Source organism: Lucilia sericata, unplaced genomic scaffold (genome assembly GCF_015586225.1).
Source record: "Lucilia sericata isolate MDLA Ls3-8-SP2 unplaced genomic scaffold, ASM1558622v1 Contig000343F_arrow, whole genome shotgun sequence".
Taxonomy (NCBI): Eukaryota; Metazoa; Arthropoda; class Insecta; order Diptera; family Calliphoridae; genus Lucilia; species Lucilia sericata.
This window is the reverse complement of record NW_023994363.1, coordinates 118638-140810: the sequence shown is the minus strand read 5'-3', so window position 1 is coordinate 140810 and position 22173 is coordinate 118638. Positions and strand designations below refer to the sequence as shown.

General features: G+C 28.9%; 1 protein-coding gene across 3 annotated transcripts in view; it reads right to left on the bottom strand.

The window, feature by feature from the left end:
• Positions 1-21478, bottom strand: part of LOC119603824 (transcription factor Sp3) — a 208521-nt gene extending 187043 nt beyond the window's left edge. For all 3 annotated transcript variants that reach the window (XM_037956021.1, XM_037956024.1, XM_037956022.1), the window contains exon 1: positions 21041-21478. The gene's annotated coding sequence lies outside the window, so the exon portion shown is untranslated. The remainder of the gene's footprint in view (positions 1-21040) is intronic.
• Positions 21479-22173: the final 695 nt, after the last annotated feature.

The window sequence follows — 22173 nt, the reverse complement described above, 5'->3', positions numbered from 1 at the left end:
TAACGGAATTAATATACATTTTTCTCGACCTTATTAAAATTAGTTTGACATATGCATTAATGTTAGTACCCTGAATACGGAAACAAAAATTTTGACAAGTTATCTGAAAATTAGATATTTAAATGAGTTTTAATAAAAAGTAGCTTGCTGGTGGAGGGTATTTAAGATTCAGCATAGCCGAAGTGTTTTAATTTCTTACACTATGGGACATATTTTTCATTCGTAATCCATAATTTTTAAATAAGAAAAAAAATGAATATAATTTTATAATGAATATTTTTGAATATCGTCCGTGACACATCGTATATGACGGATTTTTCTCCTGAATTTTTTTTAGGTTATAAAATATATATTTTGGAAATATATGCACACACACACCTCAACAATTAAAAGGGAGTAGGAAAGTACAGTCGGACATGGCCGACCTATATACATGTTTAAGCAATTAATAGATAAAATTAAAAAACAGAAGTTATATGGCGACTAGGGTCAAATATGGACAGATCCTCATAAAATTTTGGGATTGGATTTTTATTCATATAAAACTTATTTGTGCCAAATTTTATTATACTAGTGGTTATAAGTGAGTTACGGACGTTTAAGTGTTTTGCTGAATTCAAACTTTGAATGGAACTAAGGTCAAATAAGGTCCAATCGTTAAGAAAATGGTTTAGGCTTATATACATAATATATTGACGATTTTGGAAGGAATAGTATTATAATTAACAGAATTATGAGCTAAAAAGTGAAAAGCGAATCCGTTTGTATTGGGACGAGGTGTAAAAATAGACCGATTTCAAAAATTTTCAACAGTCTTCGTCTTTGGTGCTACAAAAGATCATATACCAATTTTGGTGAATTATTTTCAAAAATGCAATAGATCATATACCAATTTTGTTGAATTATCTTCAAAAATGCAAAAGTTATGGGGGTTTTATTTTTTCAGTCGTGGAATTGCCCATATGTATATGAATACATATGTATTTCCAAAAAATAAACACGTGAGATAGAATATTCGGGCATTTCGACCATATGATACCTTACACTATATACGATTATATTTTAATTGTGATTTATTTTATATAATAAAACATTCAGATCCTCATGTAATTTAGAAATTTAGTAGAGGAATTGATGTTCGTTTAGGTTTATATAAAATTTAATTGTTCCGATTTTCGTAGAGATACTAGGTTATTTAATGCACCAATGTCGAGTATGGCCGGTTGTATGGGGCCTATGTGAAATAATGGGCCGAAATGGGATTCGATTATGAGTTGCTTATTATATTTTTTATTTATTTATTTATTTATTTATTATGGTATTATTAATTGTTGCTTTACAGAAGTCTTAATTTCTTTAGGAAAATTAAAATCCTTTTCTACTTTATTAAAAAAAAATATTTATAACAGTGTTTTAATTAATATTGAAGGAAAGGAAAAAATTAAAAAAAAACCTTTATGAAAAACTTAGGAATAATTATGTTAGCGGAATAAAATTACGCTGAAACCAGTACATTAATGTGCCTATACCTAGACAATTCGCATTTTCTGTTAAAATTTGTTGTTATTTTATTTATCTTTTCATAAACAAGATCAAAGCCAGACAGGCTGTGTAGTTGTCGGGTGGAAAAGTGCCAGGGTAGCTTGTACAACATTTTAAGTAACTTGTTTTGAGTTACTTGTAGTTTACTGATATGTACATTAGCAGTAGTCGACCATACAGCGGCGGCGTAGAACATTACAGGATGGAAAATTACTTTTATTTGTTCAATTCACAATCAAGTTGTATATTGTACCTACTAAAGTGTAGTAACAGTGATTGTGAACAGATCTTTGCAGCAAGTCATAAGTTTGTGTTCTCAATGAAAAAAAAAAAAACAATCAAAACAAATATAGATAACAATATCAAAAGATAAAAAAATCAAAAAATATTAAATTAATTAAACATGCGAAATAAACCAAATTAATTTCTTTGAATTTTCAATTCTTTTTTTTTCTTTATTCCACATTTTAAACTAATAAATAAACTGTTTTTAATAAAATTTTAGTTTTTTTGTTTTGGTAAACAGCTGTTTGTTTTTGATTTCAGTGTTACCACTTTATTGTTTTTTGTGCTAAAATCGTTTGAATTTTTTGTTTATATGTTGAAATAAACAACTGGCAACACTAAACTTTCTTACAACAATCGAAAAACATATGAAAAATTGTCGTAGGAGTTGTATAGAGCTTTTGCATAGAAAATACCAACAACATTGTTATGACTATTGTAGCAGCTGCTGACATACAACGCATACAACGCTACAACATCGATTGTGAATTGAACAATTATAAGTTTATTGTTTTCCAAGTTTAATTTTGAGTTTCTATTTATTGGGGGATATAGAATATTTATGATTTTATGTATTTTATTTATAGTAAATGATATGTGATCATTGAAGTTTAGTTTTTTATCCAGTAGAATACCTAGATATTTAACATTGTCATCCCAGTCAATATTTTTGTTTAAGAATCGCAATGGTCTTTGAGGTAGGAAACAAGGTTTACGTTTCCTAGAAAAATAAATAGCCTGCGTTTTGTCAGGATTTACAAGAATTTTCCATTTGTTAAAATCAAATATGTATTTAAAGATGCAAGGGCATTTTCTAAACTGGATATTTATCAACTGATAGAAAGTCTGCGGTGAATATCGAAGTATCATCTGACATCCAGATGAGATGTTAATAAGTTGGGAGAAAGTTGAACCAATAACAAGTAAGAGTGCTATATTCGGCTGTGCCAAATCTTATATACCCTTCACCATAGTGTATTTAAAAATTCATTTTCCCGACTATATCATTATTATAGCAATAGCAAAACATAATGAACAACAACAACGCTAAACGATATAAACACACGAAAAACAAAATACACTGGCAGTAAAACCAACAGACATCCAAGCATACGAAATTCAATACACTAAGAAAACAAAAACAATATACACAAGGCAATGAAACACGCAGCCATCCAAACATACGAAATTGAATGCACCAAGAAACAAAAACAATATACACAAGGCAATGAAACACACAGCCATCCAAACATACGAAACGAAATACTCAAAAAAACAAAATACAAAAGCAATGAATAAGCAGTGTTGTTGTTGTTTATTTTTTATGAAATTTTCAGAGGTTGTCTCGGATTTTTGCTTATATCTCCGTTGTTTATGAACGGATTTTGTTGACAGACGGACACGGCTTAATCGACTCCGCTATCTATAAGGATTCAGAATATATATACTTTATGGGGTCGGAAAATTATATTTTGGAAATTACAAACGGAATGACAAACTTATATATACCCTTCTCACGAAGGTGAAGGGTATAAAAACGGAAAATGACCTATTGGATAAAAAATTTTGAATAATTTTAACAATTTCGATTGGAAATTTATATTGATTTAATTTGAATATAAGGCCGTTGTGCCAGACTGAGTCAAAAGCCGATTTAATATCCAATAAAACCATTCCAGTAGATTTTCCATTTTTAAAATTGTTTTTAACAAACTTTCTTAATTTCAGTAAAGGTTGTGAAGTGTTATGTTCATTTCTAAATCCAAATTGTTGTGGAGGTAGTATATTTTTATCTTCTATAAATGTGGTTAATTTTTCTTTCACTATTTTCTCAAGTAATTTGCTTATAGCTGAAAGTAGGCTGATTGGTTGATTAGATAATGGTGAATCTGCAGGTTTATTTGGTTTACCAATTGGTATGGTTTTGGCGTTTTTTCAAATTTGGGGAAAATAACATAATTTAAGACAACAATTAAAAATAAGCGTAAGGAATTTTATACCTTTTTTAGGAAGTTTTTTTAAACATATTTTGTTAATACCATCTAATCCAGGAGATTTTTTATTTTTTAAACGTTTTATAAGATCGACAGTTTTAGATGTGGTAATAAAATAATCTGTGTTATGTGCAACAATAGTATTTCTTATAAGCTGCTACAACAACAAATAAAGCTCAGATAGATGTAGCAAAATAAAACCAATAAGATTAAATAAATCTCAATCGAAAATGCACCTTTAATAACTTTAGCAATATGTTGTTCAGCAATTACATTAATCCAAGAATTTAAGAAATCTTGTTAAAAATTATTAAAAGTTAAAAGTTTTAAAGTTAGCAACGAGCCACTTTACTAGCAATAGGGGACGTGGCACCTCCCATAGGATTTACATACTAAAATTAGTTTATCTGGGAAACTATTGGAGTTAGAATCTTAAAATTTTGCACGATGACTTTTAACATACATATGAATATTTGGGTGTGAAATGGTCGGATTTTCACAAGGGGGCAATGGCACCTCCCATATGAATTAAATACAAAAATTCCTTTATCTCAGAAACTATTAGAGCCAAAATTCTAAAATTTTGCATGAACAACTTTGACATCTATGTCAACATTTGTGTGATAAATTAGCGGACTTGATTTTAGGGTCGGGTACCTATCAAAAATTCGTATATCTGGGAAACTGTTAGAGCTAGAATCTTCAAAAATCGTAAAGTCTCTTTTTAATTTATATTTATTTTTGGGTAGCAAAGCACACAGGGTATAGCTAGTTAGTAATATAAAGCCAGCAAAATTTTTGAGTTAAAATATTTTTTACATATGTCCCTTGCATCCCTCTAAGACAGAGCCTAGCGAATAATAATAATAATATGCAGGAGAAAAAATAAGAATAGGGAACATTTTGTACTCTCATATTCACTACAACACAGGCATGGAAAATTTTATTTTTTAATGGTGGTATTTTAATTAAAAGTAATAGTTATAATATGTAAATTTCGTTAAGACTTCTTTACTTATATCAATTTAAGAAATATTTAGATTAATTTTTTTTTTTTGGAAATATATCTATTTAAAAAAAACTTTCTGATATATTTGGAAGTTATTATCAGAGAACAGAATGAAACCATTCACGTTTTATGACCATTCGCAAATTCATTGCTTTTGAATTGCCTTTACTCAACAATAATACAAATGTACATTGCGTTTATTACAATCTCTTTTTATATGACTTTATATATCAAGCTACGAAATAATTCAATGCCACATGAAAGAACAAAAGAAAGAAAAAACATTCACACCATTCGTCCAGTATTCGTTGTAGAGTATGAAAGCAAACGAAACCTTTCGCAAACGTTTATATAATGTACAATACTAATACTAATGTACATGAGCAAAACAAATACTTTTGAAGTAAGAAAACAAAAGCTGAAAAGTATTTAATGAAAAATTCATTTAGTGTGTTTGATTTCAATTAATTTTTTGTTTTTAATTGCTACTACTTAAAGGTACATATTTTGTAGTTTGAAATATATTAAGCTTTTAAATATTTTTTTAAATATATTTCTTTACAAAATACACAATTTATTTATAGTTTTCTTTTGGATTTTAATTTGTAAATTAATTTCCTTTTATTTTACATCATAATATTCTTTATAATCCATTTCAAATTGAAAATAAACCAAAAAATAGGTTTCATAATACATGAAAATTGTTCAATACAATTTGACAACAAATTCGACTTTGTATTAAAGATAACGAAACTCTGATATTATTACAAAGTATTGTAATGTAAAACCCCCTTTAGAGTTTATAAAAAAACGACTTTTGGAGAAACCGGTTTGTCGGTTAACCAAAAATTGGCTATTCCTAGAAAACCGGTTTGTCGATTGTATGAAAAAACCGTTAATTATACCCTACTCCAAAACATATTAAATCAACTCATTCATGCGCCAAGGTGAAAATAATATTTATTTATTTATTTATTTCGTAATATAAAGCCTTCATGGCCAAAATAACAATATTACATAGTAATAAATCCTGAGATCAGAATATTAAAAATTTTTAAATTCAAAAAAATGAGAAAAAAAAATATATACAATATAATTAACATATAAAATATATTAATTTTATATTAATTAAGTTAGATTAACATCAATTAAACTGATTTAGTTCATATTTATCTGGTACATGCTTCAAAGAGATCATTACATAATTGGGAAGTATTATTTAGGATAATACAAAATATATTTATATTGATTTTTGTAGAAATACTAGAATAGTTAACATATTATGAGCCCCAAAGTGCTATTCTGATTTCAACCATAATAGGCTTCGTCCTGGTGATAAAAAAAATTAAATGTGCAAAAATTTCATCAAATCATCTAGAAAATTGCTCGTGAAATTTAAACCTATTTAAATCGAAACTGACAAGAAATATTTCTGCAGAAAGTTTGTTCCACATACAACAGTCCGGCGGAAGAACGATTTTTCCGTGATCTACTGACAAAAAACGGGTTCGCTATTAATAAATATCGTTGGGAAAAAATAATTGAACAACTTACCTAATTTCAGAAATATAAATTTCATTGTATTATCGAAAATACTTTAACAATAAATAATATATTTTTTACTTTTCCGATTTCTTGATTTAAAAATTATTTTGACGATTTTGCCGATTTTTAAGACTAGTTTTGACGATTTTATGCCAGTTTTATCTAGCAACAGTGATTGTTATGCATTCCATAGTAATGTAATTTCAGGAACAAAGCAACATCAACCTACTTCGTTAAATGCTTACAAGCAACTAAATAACATTTTTGTGTTTTTTACGCTCTTGTTAAGAGCGAAAATCTTCATATACAGAATACTATGATCAGCGATGAAATTCAACATAATTAACGTTTATGTACCAATACATCCATCCTCCAAATGTTATGAGGATCGGTCCATATTTGACCACTTTGACTAACTCCCATATAAAGACTCTTTTAGACAATTGTTGTTCATCAATGAATGGATTGGAATTAAAGAAATATTCAACATAAAAGTTCATCCGGCAACGCTATAATGTCAAGATAGACGTGAATTTTTGTGATCCCAGAAAATTATTTTTAATTAAATAAAAAAATAATTATTAAATTTGTAGTAAAAGATAAAATATTGTTTACAAATAAATTAAATACTTTGTTAACAAAATTATACAAATTTGTTCGTAAAATCTACGTCTTAAGTTTGTAAAGTAAAAACGCCATCTTTGCCTAGTTTGGTGAACAAAGAAAAAAATATAAAGAAAACAAAAATAAATTGTTGTTTTATTATATTTGCAAAACAACACAAAATGCCGACTTTAAATGATATTTTTTTATGTCTCAAATGTAACAAAAATGTTAAAGACAACCAAAATAGTCTTGGGTGTTGCATATGTGGAAAATTTGATCATAGTACCTGTCTTAAAAAAAACAAAAGAACAACATTCATTTTTATATCGCCACAAAATGTTTCAGTACACTTGTCCAATCTGCATTGCTAATAAAGCATCAACAAATACTCCAATTACACCTAATGTAAATATAAATGAGTCTACCAATCCTTCTTTCCAAACAAGTGACAAATTGATGAATTGCGTAAATGTTTTTTAAAACTATCAACTTCATTAGAAAAGCAACAAAATTCTTATAAAATGGAGCTAAAAAAATAACTTCAAAATGGTATTCAAGTGTTTCAGAAGAAGGTTGATGATATACTGAATGCTGTACGTGCTGAATACTCAAATAAAATCAATCAGCTAGAAGAAGAAGTTAAGAGCTGTGTTGACGTTGTTGATATGGTAGATAAATCATTAAATGATAAAATATTAGAACTTGAGAAACAAAATGATGTTCTTCAAAGAAGATAAACAGGGCCAATATAGTAATTCAGGGTTTGCCCAAGGGAATAAAAGATCTTTGATATCCCATTGCACGAATTGCTACAATGTTGAACTTTGGCCAATTGATATTTAACATTGTTGCTATATAATGGGTGGTAATGCAGTTTTGGTCAAATTTAATTCTGTCCCTACTAGAGACTGTATTATGTAAATTTTTTCCAAATCCAGTCCAATATTGCTTAGAGATGTTATTGGTGGTCGGGTGGCAAGTCCCGTCAAATTATATGACCACATAAACGAATCTTCATCAAATATATTTCCCGGTAAATGTGGGAGGAAAAGAAAATTAAAAAATTTAAACTTATAAATGGTGATATGCCCAAAGCTCAACTAACTTTTTTCAATGGTTTAGAGAAACTATTCGACCTTAATGAATGTGCCGATTTATGGGATGGTGCTACTGTTAAAGGTGTAACACTATCTAGCAACCTACAAAAAAAAATTATATATTTTATGATTTTATGAATTAGTAGTCTTATTTATTTGTTTATATTAATTAAAATAATTTTAGTTAAGATAATATTCATATGCAATTTTTATTTTTCAAGGGATTGTTCAGCAGATTTTATATACAGTGTCTCTCATAATTATTCGAATTTGGGTAAACTATAAAAGAAACCAAGTTTAATAATATATTTTGTGTGGAAAATAAATAAATTAATTTGTTATATTGTCTAGGTAGTCGTTATGTTAGATATCACGCTTTTTAAAACTTGAAAAATTTGCATTGACTTAAATTAATTATGGATTTTTAAAAAAAGTCCATGAAATTGCCTCTCAAAAGTATACGAATTTTTCCTGTATTTCATATTTGATTATATTATACGCAACACAAATTTTAGAATCGAATGGTTTTTATGCGTAATATTGTTTTAAGGGGTTACTATCCACGGAAAGGATATATTTTTGGACCATTTGGTCCACAATTTTGGGGAATTTGTATCTTTTTTCAAGTAATATCATTAAAATGGCGATTTTTGGCCATAATTGTAAATTTTTCTCCTTATTTCCAGAGATAAAACAAAAATTTGATATTGGGACTTATAAGACCCCTTGGGGTATATAAAAATAATATTTTTTGTTACAAGAATCTGTATTTAAACGTTCCAAGATAAATTATTCGGATCATTCTTCTGTCGCTAATTCAATATATTGGAACTTAAGTCCATTTTTATAATACTAGGATCAACTATTTTTCGGGGAAGTTTTCTGGTATATATTCTTTTAGATATCAGCTTTTATACATTTTAAGTTTTCAATGTGTTGTGGAAGTGTACAACTCCAAAACATGCCTCGAAGAAACACCATTCAAAATAGTAAAATCATTATTTTTAGATACCAATGGCCTCCATGCTGCATGGCACGATATCATTATGATCTAACTCAAAAATATTGATATATGTTTAAATATTATTTACTATGATCAAATTAAAACCAAAATTTTGGACTTACAGTGTTATTGTAACGGGCAACATAAGCGTGAAAGTTACGAGTAGTAAAAACTGAAATCTACTATATAGGATGACGTTTTATTAAGGCATGTTTTGGGGTTGTATACCGCTATAATATATTGAAAATTTAAAATATATTAGTGCCAATATGTACATGAATATACATGTTTAAGTTAAAATTGATTTAACTACCTTTTTGAAATACTATTTATAACAACGTTAGAATCCTATAAAGCTTTTTTTTGCAACTTTGTTGGAATATTCTAACGAGTAACCGCTAACGGTGCTTAAATATTGTTTGCCACCAAATTTATGCTTGTTTCGTTTGACATTATAAATCACTTTTGATTTGTCTACGACACAAGCACTACGTGCAATTACATTTACAAAACCATCTACTTCTACGAGGTAATATTTTGGTTTAAATAAAAAGAGATCTTCATCTCTAATAAATTTGAAATATACATTTGTTTTATTTTTATATAAAATCTTGGGAATCTTGTTGGAGCTGAACATTTGGTCCTAGCGAACCGGATTTCTTAGATCATTTATCGGATTTTTTGGATCTTTATATCAGTACCGGATCTTCTTGGCACCTTCAACTCCATTCCTATAATACAGTCCACCGGAGATATATTTATCATTTATTTATTTCTACGAAATAAGGTACGTAAATATATTTCAAATGTGAGCAGGTGATAAAATTCGTTTTTGTTTCGCGAACATACACACACATTTCCTTTGTGAATTTTTGTTTTATTTTTTTAATTTGTGGATACACTAATTCGAACTCTAATTTATATTTAAAATTTTTTAATTTATTTTTGATCCTACGGACAATGTATTAAATTAAAGTAAATTTTATTAAAATTTTATTACAAAAATCAGTGGTTTTTACATTTTCTTTTGTGCGTTATTTGTTTACAGATTTAGATCTGTAAATTAAAACAATAAAATACATAAACGGTTGATTCTTCTTCTACCTTTATATTAGTCACCCTACGCTCGGCCAGTTTGACTATTATCACATTTGTTTATATACATTTTGTAGTCAAGTAGTATTATTAATTTATTTATTTTAAACGACTTTTCAAATATTAAAAAATGTCGGTTTCGCCACTAAACTCGTTTATTAGAGCATCGGATGCTCTTATTGCATTCGGGGCTATGTTTAGTAATTTTGACGAAGAAATTCATACGGTTTATACTTTGGAGATTCAGAGTCAAGAGTTAAAAACACTTTGGGGTAAAGTTAAGACGACGTATAATGAATGTCTTAACTCTTTAGAGGCCGAAGAATTTGATGTGGCAGCGGCTAAATATAAAGCTACCTACACAGCGTATATCCAATGCGGAGGATCTATCCATGAAAAAATAGATGAATTCAAATCTGCTTTGAAAAGCAATGAATCTCCAACGGTAAATTCGAACTCCGGTAATACAGATCATAATCTAGCACTACCTCCTTGTGATATTGATTCATTCAGAGGTGATTATGTTTCTTGGCCCGCTTTTAGGGATTTATTTACCGCAATTTTTATTAATAGCTCGCGGCTTAGCAATATAGAACGGCTTTGCCATTTAATAAGAAAAACCGAGGGTGAAGCAAAAGAAATCGTTTCTAAATATCCACTTGTTAACGCAAGTTTTGAAGTAGCCTGGCGCGATTTGAAGGAAGCATATGAGAATCCTCGTATGTTGGTACATAACCAACTAAAAGTTATTTTTGGCCTTCCTTTCCTTGACAAGGAATCGATAACAGCACTCAAAACACTACAACGCGGAATTAATAGTTGCCTTTCGGCTCTTTCTATTTATAAAGTGCCTACGGATAATTGGGATCCAATTATAATTTTTATGTGTATTCAACGTCTGCCTAGATCTACAGTTATTTTGTGGGAACAGGGTGTTAAAAACAAAACTGTTTTGTCTACATGGAAAGATTTCGATAACTTTCTGACAGAAAGAATTCAGACATTGCAATGTCTTCAAGATCTTAAAGGTACGAACTCGACTGACGTCGACTCTTCAGTGCATTCAAATAGTTCTACTATTACTAAACCTTCATGTATCTTATGCCCTAATCAGTCACACTATTTGCGAAATTGTCGTCGATTTAAAAATCTTTCAGTATCTGACAGAATTTCTACTGTAAATGATTATAACTGCTGTACTAATTGCCTTTCGAGGACACATAAAGTCAGAAGTTGTACAATCAACAATAACTGTTTTATTTGCAATAATCGACATCATTCTATGCTTCATCTGCAGCATACAGATAATTCTATAGTTGAAAGACCTACTGTTTCTACTGAACAGAATTCCAGTGAGGTTCTACGACCCACTAACTCTCACACTCGACAATCGCATACGTCCAATAATGTTTCTTCTAATCCACAAGTATTTCATACTAGACAGAATCAGTCCGTTTTGTTAGGGACTGCAATGGTAAACATAATTCATAACAGCCATAAGTATCAGGTCCGCGCTTTAATAGATTCGGGTTCAGAATGTTCTTTCATTTCTGAACGTTTACGAAAAAGATTAAAACTTCCCACTCATTCTTCGAATTCTAACGTTTCTGGCGTTAATAATGTGGTTTTTGGAGTTTCAAAGTTTTGTCCTTTGGAAATTAGTTCAGATTTAGATTCTTCAATAAAACTATCAACTAACGCATTTGTTTTACCAGAAATAACAGGAAATTTGCCTTCGACTTCTGTAAATGTCGATATTGGAAAATTATTGCCAAATCTTTGTTTGGCTGATTCGAATCTTTTTACCAGTAGGCCTGTAGATATTCTTATCGGAGCAGATTTATATCCGCGCATTATTTTACCGGAAATACAACAAAACGTATTAGGGTCATTATTGGCACAGAAAACTGTATTTGGTTGGATACTGACAGGTCCAGCTAATCCTAGGGATTTTGAAACATATATCGACAATTTAACGTATTCTACGTGGTCTAACGCTTGTTAACCTTTAATTTATTATCACTTTAAAATGCTCACAGAAATATATTTATGTTCCTACTACCTTATTTATGTTTTTATCTTATTATTTATTATCTTTATATATATTATATTACTTATATTAAATAATAATCCACCTGCAGGACTTCGGTGCTGTGGGAAAAGTCGAGAGACTTTCCAAAAATCCACCTGCGGGACTTCGGTTCTGTGGGGAAAGTCGAGAGACTTCTTAAAAATCCACCTGCGGGACTTCGGTTCTGTGGGGAAAGTCGAGAGACTTCTTAAAAATCCACCTTCGGGACTTAGGTTCTGTGGGGAAAGTCGAGAGACTTCTTAAAAATCTACATTGTTTTAAAATCGTTTGCAATTCCTAAGGTATTGCAAGGTGGCCGGCAATGTTTAAGTTAAAATTGATTTAACTACCTTTTTGAAATACTATTTATAACAACGTTAGAATCCTATAAAGCTTCCCTTTTTTTGCAACTTTGTTGGAATATTCTAACGAGTAACCGCTAACGGTGCTTAAATATTGTTTGCCACCAAATTTATGCTTGTTTCGTTTGACATTATAAATCACTTTTGATTTGTCTACGACACAAGCACTACGTGCAATTACATTTACAAAACCATCTACTTCTACGAGGTAATATTTTGGTTTAAATAAAAAGAGATCTTCATCTCTAATAAATTTGAAATATACATTTGTTTTATTTTTATATAAAATCTTGGGAATCTTGTTGGAGCTGAACAATACACTAGACAACTTTGTCGGAAAATATCGTCCCTAGAGGTACGAAAAGGGACTTATGATCCAGATAATTCAATTAGAAACTGAAAAACGATACCAAAAATACATCTTGGAACGCTTAAGTACAGATCCTTATAACAAAAAATATTATTTTTAGATACCCTATGGGTTCTATTAAATTCCAATATTAAATTTTAGTTTTATCTCTGGAAAAAGGGTGAAAACATTACAAATATAGCCAAAAATCGCCATTTTAATGATATTACATGAAAAGAGGGTACAAATCCCCCAAAATTGTGGACCAAATGGGTCAAAAATATATCCATGCGGTTGATAGTTACCCCTTAAAACAATATTAAGCATAAAACCATGCGATTCTAGAATTTTTGTATCGTATAATATGATCAAATATGAAATACAGGAAAATTCGTATACTTTTGTGAAGTAGTTTCATGGACTTTTTTTTAAAAAAGCACAACTAATTTAAGTAAATGTAAAGTTTTCAAGTTTTAAGGGGCGTGATATCAAATCTAAGGACTATCTAGACAATATAACAAATTAATTTATTTATTTTCCACACAAAATATATTATTAAATATGGTTTTTTTCATAGTTTACCTAAATTCGAATACTTATGAGAGACACTGTATAAATTTTGTATTGCAGGTCCTTAAAAAAATATTGTTAATGAATATGTTCAATTTTCTGCTAAAAATTAAAATTTTATTCAATTGTTAACTATTATATAATTTATATTGCGTTAGATTTAAATTTTCAAATTTATAAATATATTATTTTTTTAATATGAATGTTAATTTAAATTTATGACCAGTTGTCCATGATAACTCTTATTTGCGTTCAAATTTAGGAAACTTATTTAACGGTTTGAGCTTTGGACATTTTAACTGTCAAAGCTTCATCAACAAAGATTGATGAAATAAGACATATTTTACGGGAATGTCTTTTAGATGTTATTGGTGTGAGCGAAACATGGCTTCGGCCTTATATTTCTTCTCAGGCAATTGCAATCCCCGGATATGAACTGAATAACATTTTAACTTATTCTGTATTTCCTATGAATTGGAAGGTCGCTAAGGTGGTTCCTATTAGTAAAAATGGAAATAAATGTAGTTTTAGACCTATATCTATAGTTCCTATATTATCTAAGATAGTAGAACATGTTATGAAAACACAAATGATAGAATATTCAGATAGCAGCAATTTAATTAATCCCTATCAAACTGGTTTTCGTCGTGGTTATAATACCACTTCACTTTTATTAGTTCTGACAGATTCTATACGTAAAATTATGGAAAGGAATGATTTGGCTGTTTTAGTTGCGCTTAATTTGTCTAAGGCGTTTGATCGTGTAAGTCATTCAATGTTAATACAAAAACTATATAATTTCTTTAACTGCTTTTAAATTGTTATTTTCCTATCTTTCTAATAGATATCAGTTTGTTCAGTGGTGGTGTTCCGCAAGGCTCTGTTATTGGTCCCTTATTATTTTTATTGTATATGAATGATCTTATATCAACTGTTGAGGGACTTTCTTGTCAATTGTTTATTATTGCTAATGATATTCAGTTACTATTTGCAGGAGAATGTCAGTTTGCTGATGCCTTGGAGCGTTTAGTTAATATTGAGTTTGTAGAATATGTTAAATGTCTTGGAGTTTATATTGATTGTCACCTTAGTTTTGAACATCATATTGATTAGCTATGTAACAGAATAAATTATACACTTCGTAGATTGTATTCTTTGAATCTTTATTTGCCTACATATGTTAAGAAGAACATTGCTTATGCTTTTTTGATGTCTAACATGTTGTATTGTGCTGAGATTTTTACTGGATTTTGTTATCGCTTAATGCGTAGATATAATCTTCCTTCAATAGAATTGTACGATATGTTTATAATCTTTGAATTAGATCTCATGTAACTGCTTATGTGATTGACTTCTTAGGGTGTAAATTTAGGAGTTTTATTGATATCAGAATAATGTTGCAATTTTATAAAATTATTGCAGAAGGTTTTCCGGAGTACTTGGTACAATTATTTGAATTTACGAGATCAGTTAGAAATCCACAAATAATATATCCTCATATTAACAGTTCTATCTATGAAAGATCTTTTCGTGTTAGAACTACAAGGATTGGAATGGAATTCTCTGCCCAGGAGCTTAAGGAGTTTTAATTTCCCAATTAATATAATATATTAATATATTTAAAAACAAACTTGTTGAATATTATAATAGCTGTGAAATTACTTAACTATTAACAAGTTTCCAATTTGAATGAACATTTAGGTTTAAGCTTTTTATATCATTAAATTTGTTAAATTTTTACGTTTAATAGCTCAAAATTTTGTATTTGAATATATGTATGTATGTTAGTAGTTTTTAAGCCATATTTGGCCCTATGGGCTTGGTTATAAAAATTTTATTAAATAAAAAAAAGAAAAAAAAGTTTCTCTATGGAAAATAAATAATTTTTAAAATATACTCATGGTGTATCATACTGGTTTTACTACCTGTTTTTTATTTTTTAGTTTATATCTGCATTTAATACGCATAAAGTATTTATTTATTTATTTACGAAAAACCAACCGAAGCCATAGGGCCATATATAGTTGGTAGACTAGCATATATGTTAAAATAGGCAACTTAAATCAATATTACAGATAATTTCATTAATACATAAGAGGCTGACTACAAAAATGAATTGCTTATACATATGTACATATGTGTGTGTAAATAACTTCATATATGATAATATCTATTAGCGCTGTATAATTTTAAAAATTCATTGCAATCTTTAAGAAAAAAGTAATAAATACATTAAATCACATTAGTGGATGCATATTCAAAGAGCTGCGTTTTAAATGTTGTAAATCGTAAATCAAAACATCTAAGAACTCGAGGAAGAGAGTTCCAATGTTTAGCAACTCGCACATGAAAAGATCTTTCGTAAGTGGTTCGATTTATTATAGGAATTAAAATTTGAGGATTTCTGTCAGAATGCAAAAATTCAAAAGTATTTCTAACATATTCAGGGCAATTAGCTATTACTACCTTATAAAAGAACAATAACAAATTTGAACAAAATTCATAAAAGAGCAACCCAAGAAATCTCTAACATAGTCAGACACATGATCATGCATTTTTAATTGATAGGCATAACGTATTATTCTGTTAAAAAGTAGTAAACACTTATTAAACTCCTGAGCATTACATCCAGAATAAACTTCAATACAATACAATAGGTTAGACATTAGCAAAGAATGTGCAATAGTTTTTCGAATAGAAAGTGGTAAATACAAATTTAAGGAATATAATTTCCTTAGAGTAAAATTAATTTTAGAGCTCAGAAAATTAATATGTTGGGAAAAAGTTAGATGTTTATCCAGCTGAATACCAAGACATTTGATACATTCAACGAACTCAATAGGTTCATCATCAACTGTAATAGATAAATGCACTTCGGAACCATGAGGTTTAAAAACCATAGTTTTAGTCTTTGCATTGTATTATATTCATAAACAAGAAAAATTATATTAACATTCTTATATAAATGGCATAATGCTTTAAAAATCTGTTCATGTTTTCTGACTGAAGCCTAATACTTGTTACAATAAAAAACCAAACGAAACATACAATTTTATACTAAAAATTACAAATATTTTAAATCGGTTAATCGAGCCACAAAAAAAGGGATAATCTGGTTAACCGAAAATCAATATTTTCAAAAAATCGTTTCACGAAAAACCAAAATATATATTAAAAATCGATTTTTCGGTTAACCACATATGAATGAACAAAAACTCAAACCTTTATAAGCACCTTTTAAATTTACTCAATAAAGTCTTTATAATAAGCAATCAATCAGCAAACGTTTGCGAAATTTATATGAATTTTGGAAAGTATAATCTTCATTCCATAAATAAAAACACGGAAAAATTGTTAAGTTAATTTTTTCTTACAACTTATTCAATCAGTATTGAAACCATTCATAGCAATCATTTAGTATTCGTTGCTTTTGAGAGTATTCGTCGACATTTACAGAAGACAAGCAATACAAGCATCATTTTTCGTTACACTCATTTGTTTTGAATAGTGTCGTGCATTGCATTATTAAATTAGTGCATATTATCATTTCAAGGCTCGTTTTATGCGATTGTATTCATAATCGAAAAAATAAGCATTCAAACCGTTCTCTGATTATTATGGGAAATGTAAGTGATACTCATTTGTCAATTTTAGTTTTGAGATTAACTTTATTTAATTATTAAAATTTAATTCATTTGAACTGATTCGTTAAGTTGTATTTTATTTAATTATTAAAATTTAATTCATTTGAACTGATTTGTTGTCTTTTAGATTCGGGAAAAATTTTGATTACAATAATAGATGTGTAAAATTATAAAAATGCATCTAATATTCCATTCGGTCATATTTGCAAAAAATAAGTATTCAAAATAGCTAAAGAGAATTTAAGTATTCAAAATAGCTAAAGAGAATTTAAAAATAACTTTATGTAGAAGAAAAATTATAATTCTAAAAACGTAGATATTGTTAAAAACATTATGTATGTCCATCCCTGCTTTAGCAGACATGCGACAACACAACCTCGTTCAATGAATGTTCAAACGAGACTGAATGAGTTTTTAGTACGTATGAGCAGCGTTGCCACTCACAATTTATTTTTCTTACCAAAGTTCCGACAAAAAACTACCAAAACGTTACAAAAACTACCAAATTTTTACTTAGGGACAATTGCTTCTGTTTAGAGTTTCATTATTTTTAAAACTAATATGTAATATCATACAATGATTTGTTCTAAATAATCAATGGTTTACTTTTACGTAATTAGACAAAATTTCCAAATACTATATAGTTATGAAATACATAATTGCTGTTTTCGACAAAATTTGTACCAAAATCATTCCCGAGAAAATTGTAATAGTATTATATTCGGCTATGATGCATCACATATGTATATCCACCATCAGCATCTATCGTATAAATTGAGGACTTTATGGATAAATCCTTTTATTATACTACGGTTAACTAATTTGCTATTTATTGATAATAAAATTATTTTCCGTAAAAGGGGATATATGGCTGTAATAGGATCAATCGTGGACCAATCGACATAGATTTCGGTTGTTAAAAAACTGTTTCAACAGACAGACGGGAGGACATGGCTATATCGTCTTAGAATCTAATAAGAACCTAGAAAAACTATATACTTACAAGCGGAATCACAAAATCAATATACCCCTAATTTTATACCCATCAAAAAAGGATTGGGGTATATTAATTTTGTGATTCCGTTTGTAAGGTAGTAGACCCACCAAATTATATATTTATTCATGAATCTGGCTTCTTAGAAAAAAATGAATTAGTGTGGCCTACAGTAGGTTAGTGGTTTATGTTATAGTCAGACCTGACGTCGTGCATTCGATTCCCACCTGAGGCATTGGTGAGGAAGTGCACAACGGGACCGATGCAGGCCTACAAGTATTCCTTCGGATTTTATATAACATCCTCATTTCAAACTAACTTAATAACATTCACGAATCAGAAATGTTGAAATACATAGAAACTTAATATTTTCTTTGAACAAACAATATAAATTTAACAAGGATAAACCTAAGATTGACGTATTTATTAAAATTCTTATTACTTTGCCATAAAAAGGTCAGAAATGTTTATAAATTCATATGCATGAGATCAAAATTATCTCATCCTACCAAATTTGGACCAAAATTTAAACCTACCAACCAAACTACCAAAAGTCATTTCAGAGATTTGAAACTACCAATTTTGGTCCAATTGGACCAAAGTGGCAACGCTGCGTATGAGTAAGCTGTTGTAAAATTAGAAATGGCCGAAAAGCACGCGTGCATAGGAAATGCCTGGCTCTGCTCTATGGTCATATAAAAAGCTTGGTTTAAACTTTCTTTTCAACAAAACAACAACAAAAAACTCCATTTTAAAAATATAGGGGAAAATGAAGTGCCAAATAATGAAAAAATCTTATTCTTGAGTAAAAAATTTATTTAGTTTTTCTGATAGATATCCCACTCTCATCCCAAGCGACTATAAAGCCTTAAAGGGAAGGAAATTGTATAAGCATTCTTTTGAGCAAAAAAAATGTTTGGAAACAGTGAAGAAATTGCTATCTAAACTTCTCTGAACAATTTCTGCAAGGACCAATTGGTGAAAAGTTACACCCATTTGTAAAAACCATGTATGACTAAAGTGTCCACCTTTGACCCCCTCTAACTCCGGCAGACATGTTTAAGCAATTTATTGATAAAAAGTAGAAAAAGTTCTATATTCAAACTAATCTTATGCACCTTTCATCGTGCGTTTTTTAAAAAGTTAATACCTAAATTAAAAAAAAAACATATTTTTTAATTTATGTGAATTTAATATTAATTTTTAAATTATTTTTTATTTTGACGAATCTGTTACAGGTGGTCTCGAGTTTTTTATCATATCTCCGTTATTTTTGGACCGATTTTGCTTATTTTAAATAGCGATCTTCTCGAAAGCATGTCTGTTCATATTATTAAAGATTAGAATCTCGCAGATATCTGGTATCTTCTAAAAAGTGATTTTAACATACGTAGAGACAGTAGGAGGTTATAATAAAAAACAGGTGTTATATGGCGACTAGGGTCAAAAATGAGCCGAACTTCATAAAACATGGTGGTGGGATTGATGGTCGTATAAAAGTTATTTATGTCAAATTTTATCATAATACTAGTGCTTAAAATTGAGTTGTGTTAAGTATTTTTCTGGATTTAAACTATGTATGGGACATAGGGCCATACGTTTTTCTAATTCATAAAATAATTATGAGCTCACAATTATTTTAAGTTGTATGGCGGCAAGGTGTAATAGTAGACCGATTTCAAAAATGTTTGTATTTGGTGTCATAAAATTTGGAGAATAATTTAACCAAATTTTGTTAAATTAGCTTCAAAAATACGAAAGTTTTAGATGCATTTTTCAATTATATTTTACCATTTCATGAAATTGCACATAGGATTTGGGACTAAAATATAATTACAACACAAATACAAAAACTTACCTATACCAATAAGTTCAAAATTTTTCTGAATACAAAATATTTTTCGGAAACTTCTTAAAAACAAGTAGGAAAGTATTGTCGGACATGGCCGACTATGTGATACGCTACACCAAGGGTACATTTTACATATTATTTATTTTTCATAAAAAAATTGTTGAATTTTACCTTAATTCCGATTTATTTAAATAATTTATTGATGAAAAACTTAATTTCTAAAAAAGGCTTTATATGGGAACTATGGGCCGATCCTCAAAAAATAGGAAGAGGGATGTAATTTTATATAAAGGTTAGTTATGCTGAATTTCATCGCGATACTAATGGTTATAAGTAAATTTTGGTCATGAATGCTTATATTAAACTTATTTGTGCAAATTTTTGGTGAAATAGTAGTATATTTGACAAAGTTATGTGTTAAAAATCCCAAAATCGGAAGGCAGGTTGTATGAGGACTAGGTGAAATAATGGAACGATTTCAACCATTTTCAATAGACATCGTCCCGAAAAACTCGTATAGTCCAAATTTTATCCATATATCTTGAAAATTCTGGCATGTAGCTTGCGCAGAAGGTTTAGAAGGTGCTGGCTGTCCATCAGCACAGACAGACGGACGGACATGTCTTAATCTTATGCGTTACAAACATCAGCACAAACGTATAATACCCTCCCCACTATAGTGATGTAGGGTATAATAATCAAGGTACATCCGTATGTGTATTTTTTGAGGGGTAATAGAATCACTTTATCTTTCAGTTGGTCAAATGTATATCTGTATGTAGTCAGCACAACGAAGGAAAACAATACCTGAAAATATGGGACGCTTTCACCAATAAATGCATTTATCCAAGATTGTCTTATTAAAGTTCTATTATTAATTATCAACTCTACTGGAAGATTTAATCAAACCTATTTTCTTTTTCAATTATGATGGTCCTATGCACTATACACAGATATACCTACATATCTACATAAATATACAATTCCTTTTAGCTGCAAAATCTTAATTTCGATGTAGTTACCTGCATTTCATCAACTATCTAGATTCATAGTGGTGGTGTATGTACCTTCAATTGCTGTATATGTATTTAGTATATTGTATCTTTATATTATTATTTTTTTAATAAATAGTAATTGTTAAGCAATCATATAAAAATTTATGAATTTTAAGAAAGTAAAAATTATTTTAAGATGTTTTGTGTTTATTTTTGTACGCTGTTTTCTTGTTGTTTATTCATTGATGAAATTTATTTTTCTTTATCTATTCCATACAAAAACTCTTGGAACTTTACAATATATTTGAATTATTTGTTCAGTTTTGAAACATGTTTTAAATTATATGATATATTTCACATCTTTTAACATATTTTATTACAATTTATCACAAAGAATGTTTTAATGCTTTATTCGTTGTTTTCACTTAACAAAACAAAACTTGCGAAAAGCGCAAAACAAAAAAGAAAATACTCACGGCAACATGGCGGCATTAATACTTTGTAGAAAAACGTGATGCCAGATTAATGTTAGTAAACATGTTATAAGATTAATGGGACAAAGTGTTGTGAAATTGAGAGATTTTAGATTTTAATTAAATTAAATTGATCAAATCAATATTATCGCAACAACCAATATTTAAACGATTCTTTAACATATACTTTCATCATTCTTTAAATATATATATATATATATATATATATATATATATATATATATATATATATATATATATATATATATATTAAACATTGGTATCGCTAAAAACACCACCATAATTTTCAAAAATATTTATAACCAAGTTTTTGGTCGACAATATACGAATAATTATATTAAAACGAATTTTAACGACCCATTCATATAATGTATTTAATTGCAGAAAATTGGGAACTTCTTACCGACACTAAACGGCTCTAATTTTTTTTTAATACGGAATCTACAATAAAATTTTTTTATCGATGTTCAAAAACTGAATACATATATAAAATTAAAACTCTTAGAACTGGTTAGCTTGATTGTAAAAGAGATAACATGATATGAGAGGTTTTTCCACGACCTTTCAGATTATGTACAATATTATATTAATTATTAACCCATTGAGTGCCAAAAGCTAAAAAAGGGTTTTGAAACATGGCTTTTTTATAAAAGTGCCCATAATTCG